This window comes from Mesocricetus auratus, unplaced genomic scaffold (genome assembly GCF_017639785.1).
Source record: "Mesocricetus auratus isolate SY011 unplaced genomic scaffold, BCM_Maur_2.0 Super-Scaffold_100013, whole genome shotgun sequence".
NCBI classification, from domain to species: domain Eukaryota; kingdom Metazoa; phylum Chordata; class Mammalia; order Rodentia; family Cricetidae; genus Mesocricetus; species Mesocricetus auratus.
In genome coordinates this window covers 56,487,668-56,515,311 of record NW_024429196.1, presented here as the reverse complement: position 1 = coordinate 56,515,311, position 27,644 = coordinate 56,487,668, and the positions used below count along the sequence as shown (strand labels likewise).

The window sequence follows — 27,644 nt, the reverse complement described above, 5'->3', positions numbered from 1 at the left end:
ATTGGATGCTGAGGACTCTCCACACTGGGTCTACCCCAGCATTTAGTCCTTTGGACCTGTATAATGCTCGTCTTCACTATCCCAACATCATGGGCTCATTTCATGTCTCTGTGTGGTATTTTGGTACTTCTCATGAAATTTTGTATTATTCTTTTGTGGTCAGCAATTTTACAATTGGCATTGTCAGGAAAGCCATGGACAACACCCAAACAAGATGGAACACTGAGAAATATTTTATATTCTGATGGCCCCAGTGACCAGCCATTTCCTATCTTTCCCTCTCCTTAGACCACTGTTTCCTGTGACACAAAATTGAGACCAGGACAGTTGGGGACTCAACAATCCTCTACAGGTTCTGGTAAAATGACAGGTCTCATGTCTTTTCTTCTTATTGTAAGTCAATGCTAATTTGATAATTCTCACTGTGATTAAGCTTAATAAAGAAATGATGTCAAAATCTGAGAAAGAATGAAAGACTCTTGAGCCAATCAGTGCAACTGTGAATGCAGAGGGGAAGTGCTTGAAGGAAGTTTAAAGTTGCTTTAGAAACACGGGCATTATTAGAATTTGAACTGTGGTTTGAATAAAAGGTGCAACTAGCCACAAAACTCCCAAGTCAAAGTGTGATGCAGAGCAAGGAGGTGACTCTTTCAATTCCGTGAATGCTGAGAGAGGTGAGGAAGCAGCAGAAGAAATGTTTGAATCTGGTTCATGAGGCTCTATGGAAGAAGCTGCTCCATAATATGACGTGTAAGGTGGTGTGTTCAGTGCCAATGGAGAGGCTGCTGCAAGTACCCAGGAGAGCTAGGAAGGGAAGAAGCTGGGCTCTCTAAACAGTGGTTCTCAACCTTCCTAATGCTATGGCCCTTCAATACAGTTCCTCACGTTGTGATTACTCTCCAACCATAACATTATTTTCATTGCTACTTCATAACTGTAATTGTGCGACCATTATGAATCACAATGTAAATACTAGTGTTTTCTAGTGGTTTTAGGTCTTTTGTTTTTCCATACAAAATTGATTATTGTTCTTTCAAGGTCTGTGAAGAATTGTGCTGGGATTTTAATGGGGATAGCATTGAATCTGCAGATTGCTTTTGGCAGGATTGCCATTTTTACTACATTGATCCTACCTATCCAAGAGCATGGGAGATCTTTCCATTTTCTGAGGGCTTCTTTAATTTCTTTCTTTAAAGATTCAAAGTTCTTACGATACAGGTCTTTCACTTGTTTGGTTAGCATTACCCCAAGGTATTTTATGTTGTTTGTGGCAATTGTAAAGGGTGATGTTTCTCTGATTTCTCTTTCAGCCCTTTTATCATCTGTATATAGGTGACCCCTGTGAAAGGTTGTTCAACCCTTGAAGGAGTTGCAACCCACGGGTTGAGAACCACTACTCTAAAGACACAGAACTGATAGAAAACACATAAATTGTGTGTGTGTGTGTGTGTATTAGATCAACTTACATTGAAATAACAACAGCTGCCTCACATGTGAGAATCTTAGAACCCTGTAGCTGCTTGCGTCCAGCAGTCAGAGAAGTCCTATGATGGCTGCCTGACATTGGAGAGGCCATGAATCCGGTAGGTAGTTGATCTGTCTGTGAGGCTGCTGCCACAGCAGCCTCAATTTGATACCACAAGTCTGGAAGATTCTTGGAGGCTGCTGGTGTTTAATCAACAATGGAAGCCTGGAAATGCTGGATTTGACATAAGCAGAGGAACAGGGTAGATCAGCTTGGAGGTAAGAGGGAGGGCTAAGTCAAAAAATGCAAATAAGCTTCCTTCTGATACACACACACACACACACACACACACACACACACACACACACACACTTTTTATCTAGCCAGATAATAGAAGTTGCCACCCACTTTTGGAAAGGCTCCTTCCACATCATTTAAGGCCACCAGAACAATTTCTCAGTTGAAGCTCCCTCCTCATGGGGATTCTAATTTGAGGCAAATTGTTATTAAAACTACTGTCACCCTGGTGACTATTCTGCACACCAGAATCCGAATGTGGCTGACACAGCCTTCTGCTGGAAGAGGATGCCCTCCAGGACTTTCCTAGTTGGAGAAGAAAAGCAATGCCTGGTTTTGAAGCTTCAATGGCAGGCTTTCTGTTGGGATCATATTAGGTCATTGCCACTGTGTTAAAACAGGAATCAATGTACAGCAGGAAAGGCTGATCATGGAATGGTTTTACCAGGAGTATCGCGGTGTGGAATGTTGTGGCAAATGAGGCTGCATTAGACTAGCAAGGATACAGAACAAGCAAAGAGGACAAGACAAGATACATCCTTCAAATCCACATCCCCAGTGACCTACCTCTAACCAGGTGCCACCTCCTAGTCGTCCATTCGACTATGAACATATAAAGGGATAAGCCCACTGAATTTAGCATCCTCATGAAGCAGTCATGAATACTGATGCATGACTTGGCCTTCAACACACTAGCCATTAGGGATATTTCCTATCCAAACCATGACAGAGGTCAATGCAACTGATGACAGAAGTTGAAGTCAATACTCATTTGCCATTCTGAAAACCCTAGGGCCATTAAGCATACTCTGTCTGTGCTCTAACATGGAAGCACAGAGCTCGGATGACAGCACATTTGCTCCCACCATGGTTTACTGAATGACTTAGGCTCACTGTTGAGACCTACTACCTGGATAAAAAATTCCTTTCAAAATTGTACTGCATATTGAGAGTTCATCTGGTCATCTAAGAGCTCTGATAGAGACATACAGCATGGGTGACTGGTCTTCCTGTCCAAGAACACAGATCAAGGAATCTTTTTGACTTTAAAATATTATTATTTAAGAAATACAGTAAGGGGCTGGAGAGATGGCTCAGAGATGAAGAGCACTGGCTACTTTTGCAGGGGACCCTAGTTCTATTCCCAGGACCCACGTGGTGGCTCATAAACATTTGTAATTCTCATCCCAGAGTATTCAATGCCTTCTTCTGGCCTTCACTGACACCAGGCATGCATGTGATACATAGATATATGTAGGGAAAGCACTTGTACACATACAATAAACAGTTTATTTGACAACAAATGAAATACATTCATGAGGCTATAGTTGCCATAGATGATTTCTCTGGTGAATGTGAGCAAAGTAAATTGAGCATCTATGAGAAAGAACTCACCTTCTAGATGTCATTAGGGACCCATGGGAATTTTTGGCAGGAGATAAAATGTCAGCAATAATAGGAATTTAGAAGTCAGTCAGTTTCAACCCCTCACTTGAGGGGTCCTGAGACCTCAGTGGAGGAAGTAGCTATGGTCGAAACAGCAACTGGAGATGGAGCCTGAAGATGTGGCCAGATAGAACTTCAACACTTTAGTTGCTTCTCATGAATAAGCAAGACAGTGCTTTCCTGAGATGGAAACTATTCCTGTCCTGGAGATTCTGGAACATTGTTGAGAGGATAGCAAAGCATTTAGAGCATTGCATAAACTTAGTTGCTAAAGCAACAGCACGTTTGAAAGAACTGACTCCACTTTTGAAAGACATTCTCTCGTGGGTGAAATGCTATCACAGCATCCCATGATAGAGAGAAATGGCTTTTTGTGAACAGAGGTCAATCAGTATGGCAAACTTCCCTGTTATCTTAAGAAATTGCTGGTGCCACTCTCGCCTCTGTTAACCCTCATTCTGATCTCTTAGCAAACCCAGAAGGAAGAGCCTTGATCACTGAAAAGATTATGATATGCTGAAGGTCCAGATAATTGTTATCTTATTTTAGAAGTAAGACATTTTAAAATCAAGGTACATATATTTTTAGATATGATTGTATACATAATATACTGTTGTGTAATACATATACAAATATCGTGTTTTTGGAATGAGAGTTTTTCTAGGTAACCAAGCTGGACTCGGATTCTCTTTGTAGTCTAGGCTGTTTTGGAGCTTGTTATCTTTCTGCCTCTATCTCCTGAGTGCTGAGGTTAAAGACATGTGTCATCATGCCAGCCCCAACCACAACTTTCATATGCATTGGAGAAGAGAACAACTGTGTGTGACTCACTGTGTTGTGAAATTCATTTTACTGGGCTGGCCTGGAATTGAACCCATAATATCTCTGTGGTGTGCTTATAGGACATTGTGAAATGATCTAGTTAAGCTAATTACTCTATTGCCTCACATAACTTCTCATGGTTTTTTTTACAATGAGTATATTTAAAATCTACTTTTGAGAAAAATTTAAGTATAAATACACAATTATTAACTGTAGCCACACTGTGCACCAGATCTCCAGAATGTCTAATAATATGTCCTGTCTAACTGACCAACATTTTCCATTTCTAAGCTGTCCACCTTTACGAATTTGATGTTTTTAGATTTCACACACAAGCAAGATCACTCAGTGGATGTCTTTCTGTGACCAGTTACATCACTAAGCACAATGTCCCGCATGCTCATTCATGCTGTTGAAAACCAGATACCTATTATTCGCTGTGACAAGGGCAAGCACAGCCAAGTCATCCTAGAGAAGTCCAGAGGCTTGCATGTGGATGGTAGAAGCAGTTCACACGACTCCTGCCTATCACTGGAAACAGCCATCTGCTTCTGCGGGACAGAACTTCCCACTCTGCTTCTGGAGCTGAAATTGAAACAAGTTTCTGAAAGAGTGTTGAAAGTTTTGGTTCCACAGTGAGATCCAACAGCTTGGCCAAGACTAGATCTTTAAATGCTTTGGAAACTGATTTTCCCTGACAGCTTTAACAGAGTATGACAACAGTCAATGGTGGACTAGTTGTGTTCAATCCTAGAGTTGCTTCTGCTGAGCAATAGACTCTGCCATCACAGGAAGATAGAATAAATAGCTGTTTGACTTATATCTGCAAAATCCTGTGAGGGATATCTGGAAAGGTACCCTTTTAGGGCCGTACCTGAAGCATCTACAGAGGGAAAGTGCCTTCCTTATATTGAGGCCTAACTCATAGTATGGAGCCAGAGAGGAATACTCTCATGTATGAAATTCTAACAAAGCCAGATGTAGTGCAAACACCTGTAATATCAGCACTAGGGAGACTGAGACAGGAGGGTTACAAATTTGAGATTGGCTTGGGCTACGTAGCATAGTCTTATCTCGAAAACTCAACACCAGCCAAGCAAACAACAAATAAAAACAGTTTCCCCTGCTAGGTGTTAGACTTGATTGGGACCCAGAGCCTCTTCTTCCTTCTGATCTCCCTCCCTTCTCATCTATGCCACAGTAGGACAGGCATTCCCACTCCAGAAGCCGATAAGTCTTCTGTTTTAGTAGGTTCACAGGGAAGAAGGCTTTCATCCAAGAATAGGTGAACCATATACTAAGTCTTACCCACACCTCACTTAAGAATTTGGGTGAGAGTCTGGACTTAGAACTGCTGTTGGATTGACTTAAGAGTTCGTGTGAGGCTGGGGTGGATGATGACATCTTGCCTGTGAGGAGGACATACATTTGAGAAGGTCAAACTCTTTATTACTTGTGTTCCCCAGGTTTATGTATTAAAGTCCTAGCTTATTACTTCAGATATGATCTTATTTAGAAATAGGATTGTTCAAAATGGAATTAGTTAGGATGAGGTCACACTGGAGCAGGGTGGGCTTTAACAGAGTGATGGTGTCCCTGTAGATGGAGAAATATGGACCCAGAAACACAGAGAGAACACAATATAAAGTCGAAACCAGAGAGTGGGCCTGTATAGCTATGTGCAAAGACAGTCACAGATGTCAAAAGGCCGCAGGAAGAATCAAGGGACCTGGACTTCACTGCCTTCTGATACCTCTGTCCTGGACTTTGAGTGCTTGGAATTTTAAGGGCATATATTTCTGTGCTGAAGTCATCCTGTTTATAGCACTTTGTTGAGGTGGTTCCAGCATACTAATATGGATTTGACAGGGTGTAAAGTTTTCTGGGTACAAAACTCCTTGCCCAAAGACTGTCTTTACTCCTATGTTGTTTAAGGTCTCTACTCTGAGAAAATTCTAAGATACAGAGAAAAAGAATACAGAGTAAAAGTTTAGTTACCAAAATGTCCGTGGTAGCTCTGCCACACTTCTCTCTAAAGCCAGGAATGAACAAACCCATCCTGAGTCTGGGCCTTTCGAGCACTCATTGTGTCTGGAATAGATTCTTCTAAAAACAAAACAGAACAAAGCCCTTGAAGGCTGTGAATTTCCGAGTCTCTCTTGTTACCCATGCTGATGTATTTTTGGCCTGCTTTCTGTCTCTGTTAAGCCCAGAATCAGGAAACAAGGCCCCAGTTTCCTAGTCCCCAGTAGCTGGGGAAGTAATCAATCTACCTCGTTGAAGACAGCTGGGTGGATATATGGAGACTCTGTATGCTAGAAGTGAGGTTTGTGTCCTGGGTTGCCACTTACCAAGTTTGTTCATTTGCTTATCTTGCTTAGAGCTGTGTGTAAGGAATCTTTTTCCTTCTTTGGTGGGATATTTCTAGATGTGAAGCACAGGGAGTAACAATGTGCATCCCAAACTTTGCAGAAAGCTAAAGAATGGACATTGGATGTAGTTCTAAACAGCACTGAGGTTGACCAAGGCAATATGGACATGAAGACATTACAGACTTCTCAGAGAATGTTCCAGAATCTGATGAGGAAGAAAGGCACCCTTGCCCTACAAAGTCTGGGATCCCCATGACTTTAACCAGGATGCATCACCACCTAGCCTTTGTTTAACTGATATCCATAGAATCAGATGGACAAAAGTCTTGGATGTGAGAGAATTTGCTCAACAAAATCCAAGACTCCAAGAGCTAGAGGTGTCAACTCTCTGAGGAAACAGTTCCAACTGGCTTGGGTTTGCTGTTTATCTTGACCCCTTCCTAGACAGATTTTCTAGTACCCATGATAGACACCCTAGCAAGCTCTTGCAAAGGGTGAGCCCATGTGAGTTTTGGCTTATTGAAACCTGGCTCTGACTCAGATGCTCACTACATTTCTGGGGTTGATGAACTAATGCCAGAGTGGTGTCTGTTCTCCACGGAACATTTGTGGCTTCCCTTGTCAGAGAAGGCAAGGAGGAGTTTGGGAGGGACCTCATGATCTGTGGAGGGTGGTCTATTGTGGTGAAAAAGGAATTTAATATGTGTGAAGAGGACTCAGGTATAAAATGTTCTCATGAATTGGGGATGCCTGTGGGATTCACAGACTAGGGAGACTTCATCCCTCATAGCTCAGTCAGGAAACACAAGTCTTTCAAGATTTTACAACAGGGAAAATTTAGAGACTTGGCTACATAATCTGAGAAATCACGCTGGAGATGGTGAGCCATGTCAGAGTTGAACAAAGCAGGAAGACTCTACCAGCTGAAGTATCAGAGGTGAGATTAGCCAAAGCTCAAAATCTGGGTAATTGGAAGAACAGGAATCAGGCCAGACGGTTGTGAGGGAGCTGGGCTCGTATAGAGGAGCCCAGTTGTGGGAGGTAAAGCAACTATCCAGGATTATTGAGACCCCCCCTCTCCATCTCTAGTGTTCTTTGGCTGGCACAAAGGAACTGGAAAGCCACATGGCCTGGGAACATGAGAAGAGCAAGAGGGAAAGGGCTCAGATCCAAGAGCTGATGCACTGGTGACAAGTACAGACACAAGAAAGGGAGCTGAGCTTGGGGCTTTTAGGAGGCGTCTATGCTGCACTATGCTGTTGGGAGCCAGAAGGGAGGTACTTTTAGCTGTCAGAAGTTACATCAGGATACTGGGTTCTCCAGTATCACAGTGACAAATAGCATCTAACCTTCTGCATAAGAGTTCTTCTGGGGATCTTGGGCAAGGCCAGGAGGTGGCTCTAGTTAGGGCTCTCATCTCTTGGCTTCATAGATTCTGAAGATACTTCATAGATACTTCAGGTCAGCACAGGCACTCAGCATTCCATGCTTAAGGGGCAGCTGGCTATTGTGTTTCTGTTTTCTTTCTTGATAACCACGTGCCTTGTTTGGTTGGAATCAATGATGGAAATGCACTCCTTATCAGGGGATAGATCCTTGGGTATAGCCCAGTTTGGAGAACCATGGAGAGTCAAAGCTGACAGCTTTCCAGGAGTCAGTACACTCAGCCTGGGCCCCCAGAAGCAGAGTTTTCTGAGCAGTCACATGAGAAGTGAGAAAGTTGCGTTCAGCCATGATTTATACAATAGGGGGATGAAGTGAGGGAAATGGTGTCAGGTCACACCAAGAGTTCTAAAGAGAAGCAACCAGCTTTGGGGCCAGCTTCTGGCAAAGCGCTTGTGAGAAAGCTGTTGGCCAGTCAGCTGAGTGCATTCCTGGCAGACAAGCAAGGTCCACCCCCACATTGTATGAGGTCATCCTTCTTGACTCACAATTGGGTCTTCCCCATTGCCAGCATTGTGGGAGTTTTTCTGTGTCAAAGCAGTTTTCTAGCTAGTTATCCAACTTAAGGAGAATGTGCTGTGCTGGGAACATTTGAACTTAGATGATAGGGTCACATGCACTGTGATGATGACTAACATTTTCATAGCATCACAGAATAATCTCAAGATTGTTGAAAAGACCAGATCATCAACGGGTTAATCCAGGTACTGATTGCATGGGATATAATGGGACATTTTGAGTTTTTCATGCTTTCTACAGTTTGATGACCCTGAAATGGTACTACGGAAATGGTCAAAAGCACTTTTCCTGGCTCTCCTCACTCTCCTCTTAGTTTCTAGTGAATCTTTGGCAGGAAGAAAGTTTTTATTCCTATAGTAGCATCTAAGTCATGGTGTCCCATGCCACCTTGCCACTACATCGGGTTTTTGCAAACTTTAGACATATTTAAGTCATTGCTAAAGTGGATGACAACAAATGCCACCTCAAACATGGTAACCTGGGACACCCAGAATTTCTCAAAAGAAATTGTAAGGCTGAAAGGAGAAGGAGAATCAAGGGAACCTTGACTGCATAAGTTTAGTTCTCCCAACCTTTATTTTGTGATGTTGAGGGCATTGAGAAGCATACTTCTTTATCTGGCACCATGTTGAGTCTGAGTTGTAGGTCTGAGTGACTGATTCTGGCCACTGGTGGGTTAAAAAAAGCACACCAAAAGACCCAAAACCAGTTCATTAATTACACCCTGCTGAAGTAGCCCTTGGGACTGTGTTTCCTGACTAAGAGAGTAATTTCACTTTATAAACACTGTTTAATGTCATGGATGCTGTCCCTGATTGCTCTCATGGGAGCAGGGTGGATGAGACTGGAGAGAAAAGGCAGAGGGGATAAGTACTTAGTGCAAGTACAGCAGGTTAGCAGCCACAAAGAACCTCTAATGCCCTGTAACTTATTGTCTAGGAAAATGAGAATCATAGCCTGACCCCAATATAGGAAGTGGGCATTTGCATTCCAAGCCCATAGTTCTTCTTGGGAAAACTATTGACTGAAGCAGTGTGGCTTACCCACAATGCTGATCCTATGGGTCCTTGAACTCTTTCACTCATTCATCAAGTGTTTAACAGATTCCGCCATACCATTGCCTGTGTTAGGAGCTGGGGCACAGCAGGAGGACCTTGTAAGCCTCTAAAAGCTCAGAGTTCCTGAAAAAGTGATAGAACGAGGGGTATCCCAGAATTCTTTGACAACACAGAGGATGGTTGTCTACCGTGGGAGGGGCAGGAGTGGGCATGGCCAGCTATTGGGGCTCATTCTCCGGGACTCTGATTATTGCCCTTGTACACATACTGCATGAAAGCTAGTACTTTAGCTATGAACTTTGAGGAAACATTAGCTAAGTTTCTCTCTTTGTTTGTATATGTCCCTTGCCTTTCCTTCATTTTCTCTGTCTGCTTGCAACAACAGTCTATGTGCAGTGGTCTTCTCAAAGTTTGTCCCTCAAATTAGGGACCAAGACAGGGCACACCCAGAACTTCTGAGAGACTTGGAGGAAATAGAGTCTGGAAAAGCTCTAAACTGACATCCAAGAAAAAAGACAGGGACCCTAGGCAGGCTAGGGTAGAAACCAGGGTGCAAAGGTAGCCACAGGACAGAAGCTGGTCAACAGCAAGGAGCCTGGAGAGCAGCATTCACAGGACCCAGAAGTGCCGCCCAGCAAAACCTCCGAGATACTAAGTCCTGGATGGTCAGGCCAGACAGCTCCTTAACTTCTCAGCAGGAGTGGCCTGTGAACAGAGCTTTCTAGAGACCTGCAAGGTGGTGCACTTGGAAGACAGGAGTTTTGAGAGTCACTGCAGAAGCCAGAGTGAATCTGATATGTGTTGGACTTTAGACCAGGCCATTTTTTGGTCTATTTCCTGGTGTGTGGCTCTAAATTGGAAGTTTTTCTTCTAGTTTCTACAGGGCTTCAGTTTTGGAGTGACTTAAGGGGAAGCTCAGAATATGAAGGGTGTCTCCTTGAAACTGGGCCTAGGGCTAGCTTTCATCTAGACTTTCTTCAGGGATCGTTGAAAAAATAGTATAGGAGGTGGCATTTGTTTGGGTACATGGAATCGGCCCTGGATGGAGGGCTATTTCCAAGGCTCTGGTAAGAGCAAGCCAAAGCCTTTCAACACTAACCCAAGGAGTCTTATGATTCTGGTTACTGTTTTGGCTAAAGTAGACATAGAAGAGCATTAAGAGCTATGGTTTTAATCCTGAGAGAGGCAGTTAGTTGAAAAAAAAAAACAACCTAGCCTTTAATCTGTCTGTGAGGCTCATCCTCTTACATTTTGGACAGGTGCTATGAATTGAACTTCCATTTCTGGTCTCATTTTTACAAAGCTTTGTAGATGAGGAGAAGGAGCTGTGAGACACAGATCTATATACTTTCACCCAAATGTCATTAGATAATATTAGATAGCAGCTTTTTGTGCGTTTGTGTGCAAGTTTCCAGGGAGGTCGTGAGTGATCCTGTGATTCCTGAGAGCTGGAGTTACAGATGGTTTATTTATTTATGTGTAGGTCCTTCATGGGGCACTTGAGGTCAGAGGATGACAGCTTTAGGGAGTGAGTCCTCTCCTTCCATCACGTGAGTCCAAGGGATTAAACACTGGTCATCAGACTTTGTAGCAAGCATCTTTACACACAAAGGCATCTTGTTGACCTTTAAAATGTCTTTAAACCTTTAGTTGTGCCATTTATGTTAGTAACATAGAACTTACTGCCTACCTCCAATGTGGCTTCAACTTGCAGAACCAGGGATCTGTTTTCATTTGTCCCTAACTCCCCAGTGTCCCTCCTCCTCAGCTGCAGCAGCCTCCACTTTCCGTTTTGTTTCTGTGTGTTTGACTTATCTAGATACCTCGTGTAAGTGGATCATAACCATATTTGTTGTTCTGGGACCGGCTCATTTCACTTAGCATAATGTCCTCATGTGTTTGGTGTTTTGGTCTTTAAAATACCATTTCCTCTTAACACCCGAGGGCTAACCCATTTAGACTCTGCAAAGGTCACCAGTGGAATTTTTTCACCCCCTGTGTACGGAAATGTTAAAGATGAGCATGTGTCTGGAAAACACCATGTTGCTCACAGCCGAACGGAACATCTCAGGGGTGAAAAAGCTAACGCGCTGCAGCCTCCGTGGTGAAGAGGGTCCTGCTAAGTGGCACCATCTGGGAACCTTCTGCATAGCAGGGCACCGAGCCACAGGCACGAAGCCAAGGGCAGGGGACGCTCTGCAGATGTGCCCCGCTCACGCTGGTGCCAGCGGTCATGCTGCTCTCCCAGGGCTGTGGCGACAGCTGCTGTTGGAGTGGAGCTGGCAGCGGCTCTGGAGGGAGGCATGTGCCGGCCCGGTGCCAGAGCCGAAGAGCAGGGGGCAGCGGCTGTAGAATCGAACACTGGTCAAGGACAGAGGGTGCCGTACCAACCCCAGACCTCCGTGCATACCTTTCTAAGCAGTGTCGCCACTGCCATTGTCTTTGCAACTCCGCAAGTTCAGTGAACGCTGGGTTCCTCTCTTTCTCTGCCTCCTGTTGAATAGACAGGGCCCACACTAGGCAGCTACTCAGCCATGTCACAGATATGATGTAACAATGTGGGGGTAGGGCTGGCTGGGGACACAGTCTTTACAGGCTCCTAGGGGGTGTTCTTATGTCCCAGCAGCAAGGCAAATAATCTCTAAGAACCGTGACACCATCTTTTTCAAAGAAATGTCATTTGTTGATGCCAATATCATGGATTTCCCACCCTAAAGAACCAATGCTTTCTTGTTATTTATCAAATCTTTTACACTCTGGTGACTAATGAAAAACTCTATGGCAATTTGTTACTGCGTTGGCATTGTTTGCCACTAGAAACAACACTGGAACACAGGGGCAATCAGTTACAATTGCACTCAAAGTTTACTCTCTCCCCTGGGAGCATATACGCTCACATACCAATAGGAGCTGATAACCATTATATGTGCAGCCTTTATAAATTATCTATGCATAACGTGCCACCTTATAACACCACATTGCCATCCATCAGTTCGTTTGGGAGCCATGAGCAAGTTGGTGATACCGCTTCAGTTGGAAAGAATGAGACTTACAGGGGTGATGTCTTGATAATTCTCCTGAGCCTTAACCAGAGCATCTTCCCTGAGACGCACTTGAGAAGAGCACGTCAGAATCAGGGAAGAGACATGAGACATGATGCTTTTTTTCTTCCTACTGGGCTGTTTCCTGTCTGCAGCCCAGGCAACCCTGAGATGTGAAAGCAGTGCTTTCTTGAAAAATCAATAGGGTCATCTTATCAAGCCAAACTATATAAAATTGGCATTTAAAAATTAAGATGTTCAATTATCAACAACTCGATATATTTCTAACTAATTGCTCTCCCCGGCTTCATGCTGGGCACAATTCCCGCATAGCTGCAAACTGGCCTTTTCTTTGGTTTAATTTGGCTGGTTTCTTCTCTTTCAATTTTGCTGCCCCTTGGTCTGAATCTGCCAGTGACCTCAGATCATTGTTTTAGCAGCCTCCATAACTAATTGAGCCAATTGCAGAGGCAGCTGGCCAAACTTTGCAATTAACCCCGAACCCAGTCACTCATGGTGATACAAATATGACTCACAGATGAACAGTTTGCAAGAATTTTCAACAGGTCTAGCCTGTTCTGGTTCTTCAGGAAAAGAAATTCTATTAGTATTCTGCTGTTTATCTGACCTGAATAACAGTGTGCTAGGGAATGGGACACTTCTGAACCTGTTACAGGGGGCCTTAGGAACTCAGGAGGGTGTCTTGGCTGAATGCTGGGTGTGAGGTATAGGCTGTTCAAGTGACCAAAGACATATTTATTACCATCATTCATTTTCACCATCCGGCGGAAGCTGGTGGCCTGTTCCACCTGCCTGTCTCCCACCATCTGGACCGAAGTCAGGGAATGCTCACCAGAAAGCAGGAATGGACAAGCTCCAAGTGAGGGCTGCTCGGCAGAAGGGCTGGGGCTGCCTGGCAGAAGGTCCTCAGTCACCACGACAAGATGGTCGAGTCGCCTGCTTCCTGCAGATGGTTGAGAAATGAGGACAGTGCTCTCTTTCCGTGATTTCTGATTACATGGCATTTTTGGGAACCATTTGATGTGGGGCATGGAAATACATGAAGCTGGGAGCCCTCTGTTACTGCTGCCTTGGAGTATGTCCTTGAGGTCTCTCAGTGATCCTGCTCTAGCAGGTGGGGGCTTGATTTTTTTCATCTGGCACTCCAAGCAGAAGGAATTCACAGAAGGCCTGGACAGAAAACCCAGCATCCCTCAGAAAGATAGCAGAACCACAGGCGTGTTGCAAAAAAACATTACAGGGGTAGCTGGCCAGGGTTCTGGTGAGACTTTTGGAAAGCACGTGGGAGGGAAGCAAACTATTCCTGAAATCAGTGAGATGACGGAGCAGTGGGAAGCTAGCCCTGTGGAAAAAAGAAAATCCAATCTCAAGTTATGGCCTTTGCTGATTTCCAACGGTGTAAAAATAATCCCATTGTGGCCAATTTTGAAGTGCCTTAATTTAACAACTGGCTCGCGAAAAGTTCTGGGTGTTTGAAAATGTCTTCAGAGCATGTGTCAGCTTGTTCCTAAGTATGCTATCACAGGAACTCCAACATTGAAATGGGGCAAATGTATCACACAATGTAAGATATAAGGATTTGGACCAGAAGTGAGAATCTCTGGGAGGCTGAGGTCCCATCCTCTCTTCTCTCAACCATCACTGTGTGGCTCTCCCAGGACCAATATCTAGGTCCAGATACCCTGACTGGAGACCTTGTGCTCTCAGTCACTACCCTGAAAGCACCCAGAGCCTGTGTCTTTCTGGAAACGACTCCAGCCTCACTGCTGCAAACACAACTGTGTCTGTCATAAAAGTGATGCAGAGCTGCTGCTGTAGCCCGGCAGGCAGAGTAGCTAGAGGACCACACTGCTGGTGTCCTGGAGGGAAACCACTGGGGTGGGGGTGGGTCTGTCCCTGTCCCTTCACATTCTGAAGTGGGCCCAAGAATAATGTAGAACAGATGTCTACCACAGTAGCAACTCATTTCACCAGTTAGGAAGGTGGAATCCAGCCTATAGATTGTGTGGCTTTATTGGACTATGGGATGGACTTATATGTTAAGAGAAGCTTTTTCCTTTGCTAGCCGCTTTGGTTTATCCCCCGCCAGTCACCTGGGCTCTGCCGCGCCAGCCTGGTTCTAGATCCGCATGAGTCCCAAATAAACACACAGGAGGCTATATTAATTATGAAGCTGTTGGCCTTGTTTGTCTCTTACTGGCTAGCTCTGCTTTAAGTAATTACCCCATAATTGTTAATCTAAGTATGTTTCTTACCGGGGAGGTTCCAGGCTTCCTACCCCAATGGCGGTTACATCTCGAACTCTCTTGTGTTTCTCCTACCCAGAGTTCTCCTGGACTCCTAGTCCCTCCTATCTAGGTTTCCTATAGGCTCAACAGTACTTTATTGACAAATGCACAGGACTTCCCCCAACACTTATACAATGAGAAACTCCTGTGATTGTAACTGGAAGAATTCAGTGGCCATTAATAAATTATTCTTCCAGGCATGCAAGGTGTAGGACTATATATGCATTTTAACCAATATGCTTTTATAGTATTTTTAAATTTTATATGTACAGGTGTTTTGCCTATATGTCTGTGTATTACATATGTGTAGCACAAATAATAAAAAGCCGGAGACAGATATTGGGGTTCAAGCTGAAGATCAGAGAAGCAAAGCAGTTAAGCTACGGTAGAGCTCTTATCTTTACCAAGGCTGGGGAAATCCTGTCCTCAATGTGGCTAGAGACTAATTGCCTAAGACTGAATGCCAGGTCTGAAACCCTGCTCTTGTCTTATATACTTCTTTAGTGCTGGGAGTAAAGGCATGAGCTGTTTCTCTTTTAGACTGATTCACTCTCATGTAGCCTTGGGTAGCCTTGAACTCACAGAGATCCATCTGCCTCTGTCTCCTGAGTCCTGGGGTTAAAGGTGTGTGCCACCACTTCCTGGCCTCTATGGCTATGGCTAGATTTACATTCTGATATGCAGACAAGCATTATATATCACAACAATTCCCCTTTTTTGTCTAATACAAAAAGGAAGGCTATAACTAATATAAGAAAAACCATGCACAGTAATTACAATAACTATATACAGTATATACAGGCAATGCTTCCACCAACCAAGTCTAGTCCATCTGCATTTTAGAAATTCATAGAAAATACTCCATATCTATCCTGTCTTGGAGAGTCCAAAATGTTGTACCCAATTCACTTTCTAGTATAACTTACATTATCATCCAAAACTATCTTTTGGTGTTTCTCAACCTTATATATTTTATACGTCTTTAATGAGTTTCTTTTCTGCATTTGGTAAACAAGGAAAACTATATCTAGTCTTCAACTCCCTCAGAGACACAAGAAGGAAATATTATTACCTGAGTAACCAGGAAGTGTAAGTAAGTGACTTCCAAAAACTGTGAGAAATGACAAAAACATCTGGCTACTTGGATGGTTACCCAAAGTTCTTGTGCAATGTTGGGGTATCCGTGTTTGACTTTATTTCGACTCATTGAAGTATTTCTTGAGATATATTACTTAAAAATTATAAGGCTAATATATTACTAGTATATTTTAAGATTTTTGTCATGATATTAATGGTCATATAAAGTACTATTAATTCTAGAAAAGGTTTCATCTACTTTCCTGTACATGATTTCAGGCTTGAGTCTCTATCAGTTTTCTGCAGAGAACCATGACCATGCCTAACAGTGACTTTTGATATCTTCAAAAGGAGAATGGTGCCTGCCAACAATTCCCCCAGGATTATGATAACACCATTAAGCTTAAAGGCCTAGAATGATACTTTTCTGTGAAGCAGGATTTTTGAAGGACTTTCCTAACTTGTCTTTGCAAAGTTTGGAAGTCCTTTCTTTTGTGTCCTGCTTATCTAATTTGGTCAGCATACTGTCAGCAGTCTAGGTAAGGACATTTACTTGCCCAGTGGTTTATTTTTGCCACAGAGTAAATAAATTCCATGTGGAGTTTCTTTGATGCCCATCATCTTCTCTGAAGTAGATTGGTGCTGCTAAGAGCAGACGTGTCTCATTGTCATAAAAAGAACCTATGTTATTTTAAAATCCTGAATGCAATATTCTGTAGATCTCTGATGTGTTTGAAGATGACATGTCTTTCTAAAATATACTTCTGCTTGGCCTTGAAAACAACCTACTATGACTACAGATTTAATTATAATAGGTGACTAATTATTAATCTGCATTTCCTTATTATCCTATAGTTGGTAATAACTTTCAAGGCCTAGAAATTTGCATTACATTGTTAAATGAGTTATATAAGTACAAATCTTGAATAAGTTTAGAAACATATGTACAATATGCTTTAACAAAATTAATCTCAAATTTTTATCAACATACAATGAGTCAAAATAAAACCAAAGGATTATGAGATTAAAGGTAATAAAATCATCATTTAATATTTGTTTTTCTTTTGTCCCATATCAGGTGGCTTTTCTGACATAAGAAAGAGATTTTGGATTTTATTTTAATAAGCATGCTTGGGTTTAGAGAAGGAGAGAGTCACACTCCAACTCCAATGTCAGCTTTAATCTTTAATTGGACTGGGACTACAAAAAGGTCATTTGCATTGTGTCTGTAGGGAACAGTAGAAACAAACATTTGGAAAATTTGTCAAATTTTATCCTGGTGGAAATATGATATACGAATAGGCCAATTTACTCTTTCTTGAAACATTTTTTTCCTGGATGATTTGTCCTTTTTCTTCACATGTCTCATTTGTCCAGTGTTCTTCCTTAGCTAGATGCCTTTATTCTGAAAAGACAAAAACAAAACCTTTCCCCAACCCTAATTTTGGGGAGGTTTCCTTTTGGCAAGTTATATCTGATCAAATGAAAAGAATTTGTTAGTTTTATAGGTTAGTTTGAATGTTCATGCTGCTTGATGAACTATCATCTCTTCCAATTAAGAGATGTCTCTTGTTCAAATGGAATCTTTATCAATTTTGGTGGTATCTATAGTTTTTCTTCTCCTGTGAAAACAAAAGCAAAACCCCTTACCCAGCGCAGCACATGTCCTGGTTTCCATTCTGAGGTCAAGACATCTTTAAAATGTACTGGCTAATTTAATTCCATAGTTTATTTCTATTAACCAATGTCTCCCCACAGCTGTTGTTCCTTTCTCATTAGCATTCAGAAAATTCAAAGTTAATAAAGCACTATGCAATCTGTTTCTGGGGTTCTTTATCATCTCTTTCTGTTTATTTAGCATATCCTTTAGAGTTTGATTTGATCTTTCAATAACTGCCTGCCCTGTAGGAGTGTGTGGTATATGCTTTATTTATAATAAGTTAAAAATCTTTCATTTTACTAGAGACATATGCTGGAGCATTGTCTGTCTTTATTTGTACAGATTTACCCATGATGGCCATAACTTCTAGCAAATGTGTAATTACTGAATCAGTCTTTTCTGAGCTCAAGCAGTTGCCCATTGAAAATCTGAATAGGTATCAATGGTGTGGTGTACATATTTTAATTTTCCAAATTTTACAAAATGGAACACATTAAACTGCCAGATTACATTCCTTTGAGTACCCTTTGAGTTACTTCCTGTATGTATTATAGCTTGGTTGTATAAAGAACAAGCAGAACATTTCCTTATAATTTCCTTGGCTTGTTGCCACATTGTGGAAAAGTCTTTTTTCAAACCTTTTCTATTGATATGGTGTTTTTTTAATGAAATTCTGAGGCCTCTAGCACATTTCTTATCAAAAGTTGATCAATTTTATCATTATGCTGTGCTCAAGGGCCTGGCAGACCCATATGGGATTACATGTGTGTTATATGTATGGGATAAATTCCTGTTCCTGATTATGTCTTGTAACTGAATAAATGATAAAGTCAATTATGTATCATCTGGTATAAATTCAGTGGTTTCAATATGAAAAACACCTCTTTCTGAATATTGTGAATCAGTAACTATGTTGAGATATTCCCTATGATCCATTAACACTATGAGAATAGCATATAATTCTGACTTTTGGATAGAATTATAAGGACTTAGGTTCACTTTACTTAAATTTTCTGATTTGTAGCCTGCCTTTCCTAATTTATTTGCATTGGTATAAAATGTAGGGGCTCCAGATATTGGTGTTTCTCACACAGTGCAAGGAAGGATCCAGTTAGCTCTCTTTATAAGAGGACTCTCTTTGGGGATATTTGTTGTTAATCTTTCCCCCAAAATTACTGCAGGCTCTTTGCCAAATTTCACTTTCTACCCACAATATGTCAGTTCCATCATTAGTAAAATACATTACAATCTCTGCTTGGTCTATTCTTGCTAATTGATAAAGTCTCAATTTTCCTTTTAGAATCAACTCAGAGACATTTTCCACATAAGTTTTTATGTTTTACTTGGTTTATGTGGTAAAAAAAAGATTCATTCTATGATAATATCTTCCCTCTGCCTTAAAATTCCTGTAGGAGAATGCTTAGAGGGTAACATGACTAGAATGCACGTAAGCTTTGGATCCACATGATCCACATGTGCAACCTACAATTTGTCTTCAACCAAAGCCAATTCTCTCTCAGCTTCAACTGTTAATTCCCTGGGACTATTTAAGTCCTTGTTGCCATGTGCTGTTTTGTTTAAGTTAATCAGTTCATCAGGTTTTACCCCAATAATGTGCCATAGATGGGAAATGTCTCCTAGCAGTCCTTGAAGTCATTAAGAGTCTGCAAATTGATCTCTCCTAATTAATAGAATCCCCTCCTTGAAGTTTTTTCAGGAGAAATTTGTAGTCTACACAAAGGCAAAGTTTTCTTTACTTCCTCAGACATTCTTTCTAAAGTATCTACATTTGAATCAGATAGTAAAATATCATCCATGTAATACTAAACTATAGATTGAGGAAAATGCTTATGCATTATTTCTAATGACTTCCATACAAAGTATTGACACTGGGTAGGGTTATTTAACATTCCCTGTGTGAGAACTCTCCATTTATATCTTTTAGCAGGCTGAGAATTATTTTAAGTAGTCACCATGAAGGCAAATTTTTCTCTGTCTTTTTCTTTTAAAGGTATGTTGAAGAAACAATCTTTTAAATCAATAAGTATGAGAGGCCATCCTTTAGGAAATAATGAAAGCAAAGGAATTCCAGATTGTAGAGAGCTCATTGGATGACTCACCTTGTTAACAGCTCTTAGATCTGTTACCATTTTCCAGATTTCTTTTTAACAACTAATACAGGAGAATTCCAAGGGCTGGTTGATTCCTCAATATGCTGAACGTGTAGTTGCACCTGTACCAGCTCTTCTAAAGCCTGGAGTTTCTGTTGTTAAAGTTCATTGTATAACCCTGTCAACCATTTTAAAGAAAGAAGTGTTGGTGCCTCTGGAAGATCATCAGCTGCTGTGCTCTGTTCTTGAACAACCTGAATGGCCAGTGACTGTTCCTTATAATACATTCTAATATTTTTCCTGATAACATATATTAATTTATGTTTTGTTTCTAAGATTGGGGGATTGTTAATCTGAGTATTCCATTGTTGTAACAAATCACATCTGCACAACTTCATTGCTATGTTAGCAACATATGAATTTAGTTTTCCTCTCTGTCCTTCTGTCCCTATATATTTAACCCATCACATGCTCTGTTTTACCTGAGATAGAGTTACAATCCCTAAAAGTTTAACATTTACTTCCCAAAAAGGCCAATTTGAATGTTAAGATTCTGGTGAAATTATTATTACATCTGCATCTGTGTCTACCAGAACTTCAATGACAAAGTCATTTATTTGTATTTTTAATTTTGGTCTTTGATCATTTATAGAAATTTGCCAAAATACTCACTTTATGGTTTCTCCTGAAATTTTTGTTTTTCTCTTCTATAGCTCTTCTATCATCCAGAGAAGTATGGTTTCTTACAATGGGCATTAGATTCTTTAATTGCTCTGGGAAGGAGTTTCCATAGTGACAGGAAATGACTAAACCAGATTTAGGATAGGGGGTCTATGAGAGGCTCCTCAAGGCATTTCCTGATAGTGAATGATTACCTTGACTGCCCCTTGTTGATTTACATTCATTAGTTCAATAATCCAGAAGGGAGGGGCACTCTGTTTGAATTTGCTTAGAAAAAGCATTGTTTCTAGAAACATCCTGTTTATAATGCCTTTTAAAGTGACTTGTTTGCTACAAGTAAAAATCTCATATTTCAATTTTCATCAAACCTCTTGAAATCAACTCTCCTATCCATGCATCATTGTGATCATGCTCTTCATTATTAATTGTATCTCAAATCCATTCCTCCAAAAAAGCTGTCATTGCATTTAAAGGCCTAAATATCCTTTTGCATTGAGAATTAGCATTTTCAAAAGTCAGAGATTGAATTATTTGTCTAGCTTCTGAATCTGGTACCATTCTATTTATTGCTGAGGTCAATCTTTTTTTTTTAATCTTTTTTTTATTACTTTAATTTTAAAACGCTTGCTTCACATGTCAATCCCAGTTCCCTCTCCCTTCTCTCCTCCTGCACCTTCCACCATCCCCCCCCCCCCCCAGCCTCTCACCCTATCCCAACTTCCTTCCACATAGGGGATATCCAGAATCTGTCATTTCACTCAGGGCAGGTCCAGGCACTCCCCTAAGAGTCCAGGCTGAGAGAGCATCCCTCTTTGTGTTATCGACACACGAAATCCATTTGTGTGCCAGGGATAAACACTGATATAGTGCCCAGGGCCCCATAGGTTGCCCAGGCCTCCTCACTGACTCTCACACTCAGAGGGTCTGGATCAGTCCGATACTGGCCTCCAAGCTGTCAGTCTGGGGTCCAAGAGTTCTCCCTTGTTCAGATCAGCTGTCTCTGCTGGTTTTGCCAGCCCATTCTTTGCCAATTTGCTCATCGCTCCTCTCTCTCTGTCACTGGGTTCCATGGGTTGAGTTCAGTGTTTAGATGTGGGTGTTTGCCTCTGCTTCCATCAGTCACTGGATGAAGGTTCTAGGATGGCATATAGTTTAGATGTCAAGTTCATTATCAGGAATGGGCATTCGAGGTGGTCTCTCCACTATTGCTTAGCTTGCCAGTTGGTGTCATCCCTTTACATCACTAGAGGTCTCATTGGTGCCAGATCTGTCTTCTAACCTATGACTTCCTCTATTATGGTATTTCTCATCCTGTTCTCCCCCTATTCTACTGCCCACTCAACCTTCCTGTTCCCCCATGACCTACTCTCTCTTCCTCTTCTCCCCCCCTCTTCTTCCCAGCTCCTCACCGTGTTCCCAATCTGTTCAGAAGTTCTTGTTTCATTCCTCTTCTCCGAGGTACCATGCATATCTCTCTTAGGTTCTTTCCTGTTTCCCAGACTCTCTATCAGTGGAAGTACAGACTGGCACTATCCTGATCCATGTCTAAAATCCATATATGAGTGAGTACATACCATGTTTGTCTTTTTGTAACTGGGTTACCTCACTCAAGATGGTTTCTTCTAGTGCCATCCATTTACCTGCAAATTTCAAGATTCCATTGTTTTTTTTCTGCTGAGTAGTACTCCATTGTGTAAATGTACCACATTTTCTCTATCCATTCTTCAGGTGAGGGGCATCTAGGTTGCTTCCAGATTCTCCATATTACAAATAATGCTGCTATGAACATAGTGGAGCAGATGTCCTTGTTGTATGAATTTGCATCTTTTTATATATGCATAAGAGTGGAATTGCTGGGTTTTGTGGTAGATCGATTCCCATTTTCCTGAGGAATCGCCATACTGATTTCCAAAATGGGAGTACGAGTTGGCACTCCCACCAGCAGTGGAGGAGTGTTCCCCTTTCTCCACATCCTCTCCAGCATAAATTATCTTCGGTATTTTTGAATTTAGCCATTCTGACAGGAGTAAGATGGTATCTCAGAGTTGTTTTGATTTGCATTTCCCTGATGGCTAAGGATGTTGAGCACTTTCTCAAGTGTCTCTCAGCCATTTTAGCCTCCTCTATTGAGAATTCTCCATTCAATTCTATACCCCACTTTTTAATTGGATCCTTTGGTGTTTTGGAAACTTGCTTCTTGAGTTCTTTGTAAATTTTGGAGATTAGCCCTCTGTCAGATGTGGGGTTAGTGATTATATTTCCCTATTCTGTGGGCTGCCTTTTTGTCTTGTTGACTGTGTCCTTTGCATTATAGAAGCTTCTTAGTTTCAGGAGGTCCCATTTGTTAATTGTCGATGTCAGTATCTGTGCTACTGGTGTTATGTTCAGGAAGTGGTCTCCTGTACCAACTCGTTGAAGAGTATCTCCCACTTTCTCTTCTAAGAGGTTCAGTGTGGTTGGATTTATGTTGAGGTCTTTGATCCATTTAGACTTAAGTTTTGTGCATGGTGATAGACATGGATCTGCAGTCTTCTACATGCCAATACCCAGTTATGCCAGCACCATTGCTGAAGATGCTATCTTTTTTTCTATTGTATAACTTCAGCTTCTTGGTCAAAAATCAAATGTTCATAGGTGTGTGGTTTAAAATCAGGGTTTTCAATTCGATTCCATTGGTCTACCTGTCTATTTTTGTGCCAATACCAAGCTGTTTTCAGGACTATAGCTCTATATAAGAGCTTGAAGTCAGGTATGGTGATGCCTCCTGAAGTTCCTTTATTGTATAGGGTTGCTTTGGCTATCCTGGGTCTTTTGTTTTTCCATATAAAGTTAATTAATTTTATTTCAAGGTCTTTTAAGAATTGTGCTGGAATTTTGATAGGGATTGCATTGAATCTGTAGACTGCTTTTGGCAAGATTGCCATTTTTATTATGTTTATCCTACCAATCCAAGAGCATGGGAGATCTTTCCATTTTCTGGTATCCTCTTTGATTTCTTTCTTTAAAGACTCAAAGTTCTTGATATACAGGTCTTTCACTTCTTTGGTTAACATTATCCCCTGATATTTGATGCTGTTTATGGCTATTGTAAAAGGTGATGTTTCTCTGATTTCTGTCTCAGCCACTTCATGATCTGTATATAATAGGGCCACTGAATATTTTGAGTTAACCTTGTATCCTGCCACTTTGCTGAAGGTATTTATCAGCTCTAGGAGTTCCCTGGTGGAATTTTTCGGATCACTTACATAAACTATCATATCATCTGCAAATAGTGAAAGCTTGACTTCTTCTTTTCCTATTTGTATCCCCTTGATCTCCTTTTGTTGTCTTATTGCTCTAGCTAGAACTTCAAGTACAATATTGAAGAGATATGGAGAGAGTGGACAGCCTTGTCATGTTCCTGATTTTAGAGGAATTGCATTGAGTTTCTCTCCATTTAGTTTGATGTTAGCAGTTGGTTTACTGTATAATGCTTTTATTATGTTCAGGTATGTTCCTGTTATCCCTGATCTCTCTAGGACCTTTATCATGAAAGGGTGCTGGATTTTGTCAAAGGCTTTTTTCAGCATCTAGTGAGATGATCATGTGGTTTTTCTTTTGCAGTTTGTTTATATGGTGGATTACATTGATAGATTTTTCTAATGTTGAACCATCCCTGCATTCCTTGGATGAAGCCTACTTGATCATGGTGGATGATTTTTCTGATGTGTTCTTGGATTTGATTTGTTAGTATTTTATTGAGTATTTTTGCATCGATGTTCATGAGGGCAATTGGTCTATAGTTCTCTTTCTTAGTTGTGTCTTTTTGTGGCTTGGGTACCAATGTAATTGTATCCTCGTAAAAAGAGTTTGGCAGTGAGCCTCTCACTTCTATTGTGTGGAATACTTTGAGGAGTATTGGAATTAGCTCTTATTTGAATTTCTGGTGGAATTCTGCACTGAAGCCATCTGGGCCTGGGCTTTTTTTAGTTGGGAGACTTTTGATGACTGCTTCTATTTCATTAAGGGCTATAGGTCTGTTTAGATTGTTTATCTGTTCTTGATTTAGTTTTGGCAAGTGATATCTAGCCAGGAAATTGTCCATTTCCTTTAAATTTTCTAATGTTGTGGAGTACAGATTTTCAAAGTATGCCCTGATGATTCTCTGGATTTCCTCTGTGTTCATTGTTATGTCTCCCTTTTCATTTCTGATCTTGTTAATTAGCATGTTCTTTCTCTGTTTTTTGTTTAGTTTGGGCAGAGGTTTGTCTATTTTGTTGATTTTCTCAAAGAACCAACTCTTTGTTTCATTGATTCTTCACAATTCTTTCCTGGTTTCTATTTGATTGATTTCAGCCCTCAATTTACTTACTTCCTGGTGTCTGCTCCTCCTGAGTGAGTTTGCTTCTTTTTGTTCTAGAGCATTCCGCTATGCTATTAATTCTCTAGTGTGACTGTTCTCTAGTTTCTTCATGTGGGCACTTAGTGCTATGAACTTTCCTCTCAGCACTGCTTTCAGAGTGTCCCATAAGTTTGGGTATGTTGTGTCTTTATTCTCATTGAATTCCAGGAAGTCTTTAATTTCTTTTTTATTTCTTCCTTTACCCAGGGATGGTGCAATTGTGCATTGTTCACTTTCCATGAGTTTGTAGGGTTTCTGCGATTTGTGTTGTTGTTGAATTCTAATTTTAATGCATGGTGGTCTGATATGATACAGGGATTATTCCAATTTTTTTGTATCTGTGGAGGTTTGCTATGTTTCCTATTATGTGGTCAATTTTAGAGAAGGTTCCATGTGGCACCAAGAAGAAGGTATATCCCTTTGTGTTTGGGTGGAATGTTCTATAGATGTCTGTTAAACCCAGTTGGGTTATAACTTCTATTAGTTCTTTTGTTGTTAAGTTTCTGTCTGGGGTTCCTGTCTAGCAGTGAGAGTGGAGTGTTGAAGTCTCCTACTACTAGTGTGTGAGATTTTATGTACGATTTGACCTTTACTAATGTTTCTTTCACGAATGTGGGTGCCTTTGTATTTGGGGCATAGATGTTCAAAATTGAGACTTCATCTTGATGGACTTTTCCTTTGATGAATATGAAATGTCCTTCTTTATCTCTTTGATTGATTTTAATTTGAAGTCTAGTTTGTTAGATATTAGGATTGCTACACCTGCTTGTTTCTTGGGTCCGTTTGATTGGAAAATATTTTCCCAACCCTTTACTCTGAGGTAACATCTGTTTTTGACATTGAGATTTGCTTCTTTTATGCAGCAGAAGGATGGATTCTGTCTTTGTTTCTATTCTGCTAGTCTGTGTCTTTTTATAGGCACGTTGAGACCGTTGACATTGAGGGATATTAATGACCATTGATTGATAATTCTTGTCTGTGCTTGATTTATTGGTAGGAGTTATTGTGTGTGGGTTCTCCTCCCTTTTTCTTTTGGTGTTTGGTAAAGTGGGATTATCTATTGCCTATGTCTTTGTGAGTATAGTTATCTTTGTTGGGTCTAGGTTTTCCTTCCAGCACTTTCTGTAGAGCTGTATTCATGGATATGTATTGTTTAAATCTGGCTTTGTCATGGAATATTTTGTTTTCTCCATTTATGGTAATTGAAAGCTTTGCCGGATATAGTAGTCTGGGCTGGTATCCTTGTTCCCTTAGTATTTGTAGGACATCTGTCCAGGATTTTCTGGCTTTCATAGTTTCCATTGAGAAATCGGGTATAATTTGGATAGGTCTGCCTTTATATGTTACTTGGCCTTTTTCTTTAGCTGTTTTAAATTTTTCTCTTTATTCTGTAGGTTTGATGTTTTGATTATTATGTAGCGAGGTGACTTCTTTTTCTGGTCCAGCCTATTTGGTGTTTTCATAGGCATATCCTTCTTTAGGTTAGGGAAGTTTTCTTCTATAATTTTTTGAATATGCTTTCTCTACCTTTGAGCTGTATTTCTTCACTTTCTTCTATACTTATTATTCACAGGTTTGGCTTCTTCATGGTGTCCCATATTTCCTGGATATTTTGTGTTAGGGATTCGTTGGTTTTGAGATTTTCTTTGGTTGATGACTGTATATCCTCTAATGAGTCTTCAACACCTGAGATTCTCTCTTCTATCTCTTGTATTCTATTGGTGATACTTGCATCTGCAGTTCCTGATCATTTACCCAGCTTTTCTATTTCCAGCATCCCCTCATTCTGTGTTTTCTTTATTGTTTCTATTTCAGCTTTCAATCCTTCAACTGTTTGAGTTATTTCTTTCATTTGTTTGGTTGTTTTTTCTTGGTACTGTTTAGATTTTTTGAGATATTTGTTCATTTCTTGAATTTTTTGGTTCATCTTTTCTCCCATTTCATATATTTTTTGTTTGTTTTTTCTTCTATTTCTTTAAGGGATTTCCTCGTTTCCTCTTTGAGGGTCTCTATAATCTTCATAAAATAATTTTTAAAGTCTGTCTCTTCTGCTTTGTCTATGTAGTGCTTTTCAGGTCTTGCTGGCGTTGGGTCTGTAGATTCTGATAGAGTCATGTTGGTCTTTCTATTGCTGAGTGAGCTCTTATTCTCTCTTCTTCCCATCTCTTCTTCCAATGGGTGCAGGTGGGATCTTTCTGTCTCCACTGGTCTCCTTCTTTTCTGAAGCTGAAGCTGGGGACACTGAAGCCTGGAAGGACTGATGCCTTTCCTGTGTGGGCAGGTCCTCTGGATGCCAGGAGTGGGCCTCTGGAAGAATGAGGGGATGAGTGATGGGCAGGGGATAGGAGGATGGTCCCAGGGGACCCAAGGTCACCTGAAGCTGGGGACTCAGGCTGAGGTCAATCTTTGTAAGAAATTTGTGAAGACTCTTTGGGCCCTGTATAACTTTAGTAAGTGATTCAATTTTCTTTCCTATTTCTCCAATTCTATCCTAAGCATTCAGAACTTCTGTACAACACCAAGCCAGAGCATGGTCATCTTATAGAGACTGCCTTTCTATAGTAGCATAATCTCCTTCTCCAAGAATTTGATCTTGGAAGATTTCCGTCCCTCTAACTTTACACCATTGTTCAATAATAGTTTAAGCCTCTTCTCTGAACCAGGTACTCCATTGTAATTGTGAACCAGGCTCTTAAGATAGCATTAACCAAGTCTATTCAATCTTTAGGGATAATTATGCTGCAAACTGACCATGAGTATAACATCCATTTCACAAATGATGAATGCATGTCATATGAGAATACTGCTTCCTTGAATCTCATAAATTGAACATTGGCCCTTATTAGAGCCTATGTCATTTGGCAATTCCTGTAAGGTTACTGGATATATTAAGATTGATTGTCTGAAAACCTTATGTTGTTCTTCTCTAACCTTATAATACAATGTTGAAATTGGTTCTCCA

At 40.9% G+C, this 27,644-nt stretch overlaps 2 long non-coding RNA genes across 3 annotated transcripts in view; one reads left to right on the top strand and one right to left on the bottom strand.

The window, feature by feature from the left end:
* The window catches only part of LOC110340234, a 208,342-nt gene that overhangs the window by 161,110 nt on the left and 19,588 nt on the right, over positions 1-27,644 (top strand). The window lies entirely within an intron of this gene.
* LOC121143603 lies at positions 3,988-11,911 on the bottom strand. Its single transcript, XR_005880855.1, has 3 exons — positions 11,833-11,911; positions 6,029-6,136; positions 3,988-4,615 (listed from the first exon to the last, which is right to left on the bottom strand). It is a non-coding gene; the product is annotated as an uncharacterized LOC121143603 (long non-coding RNA).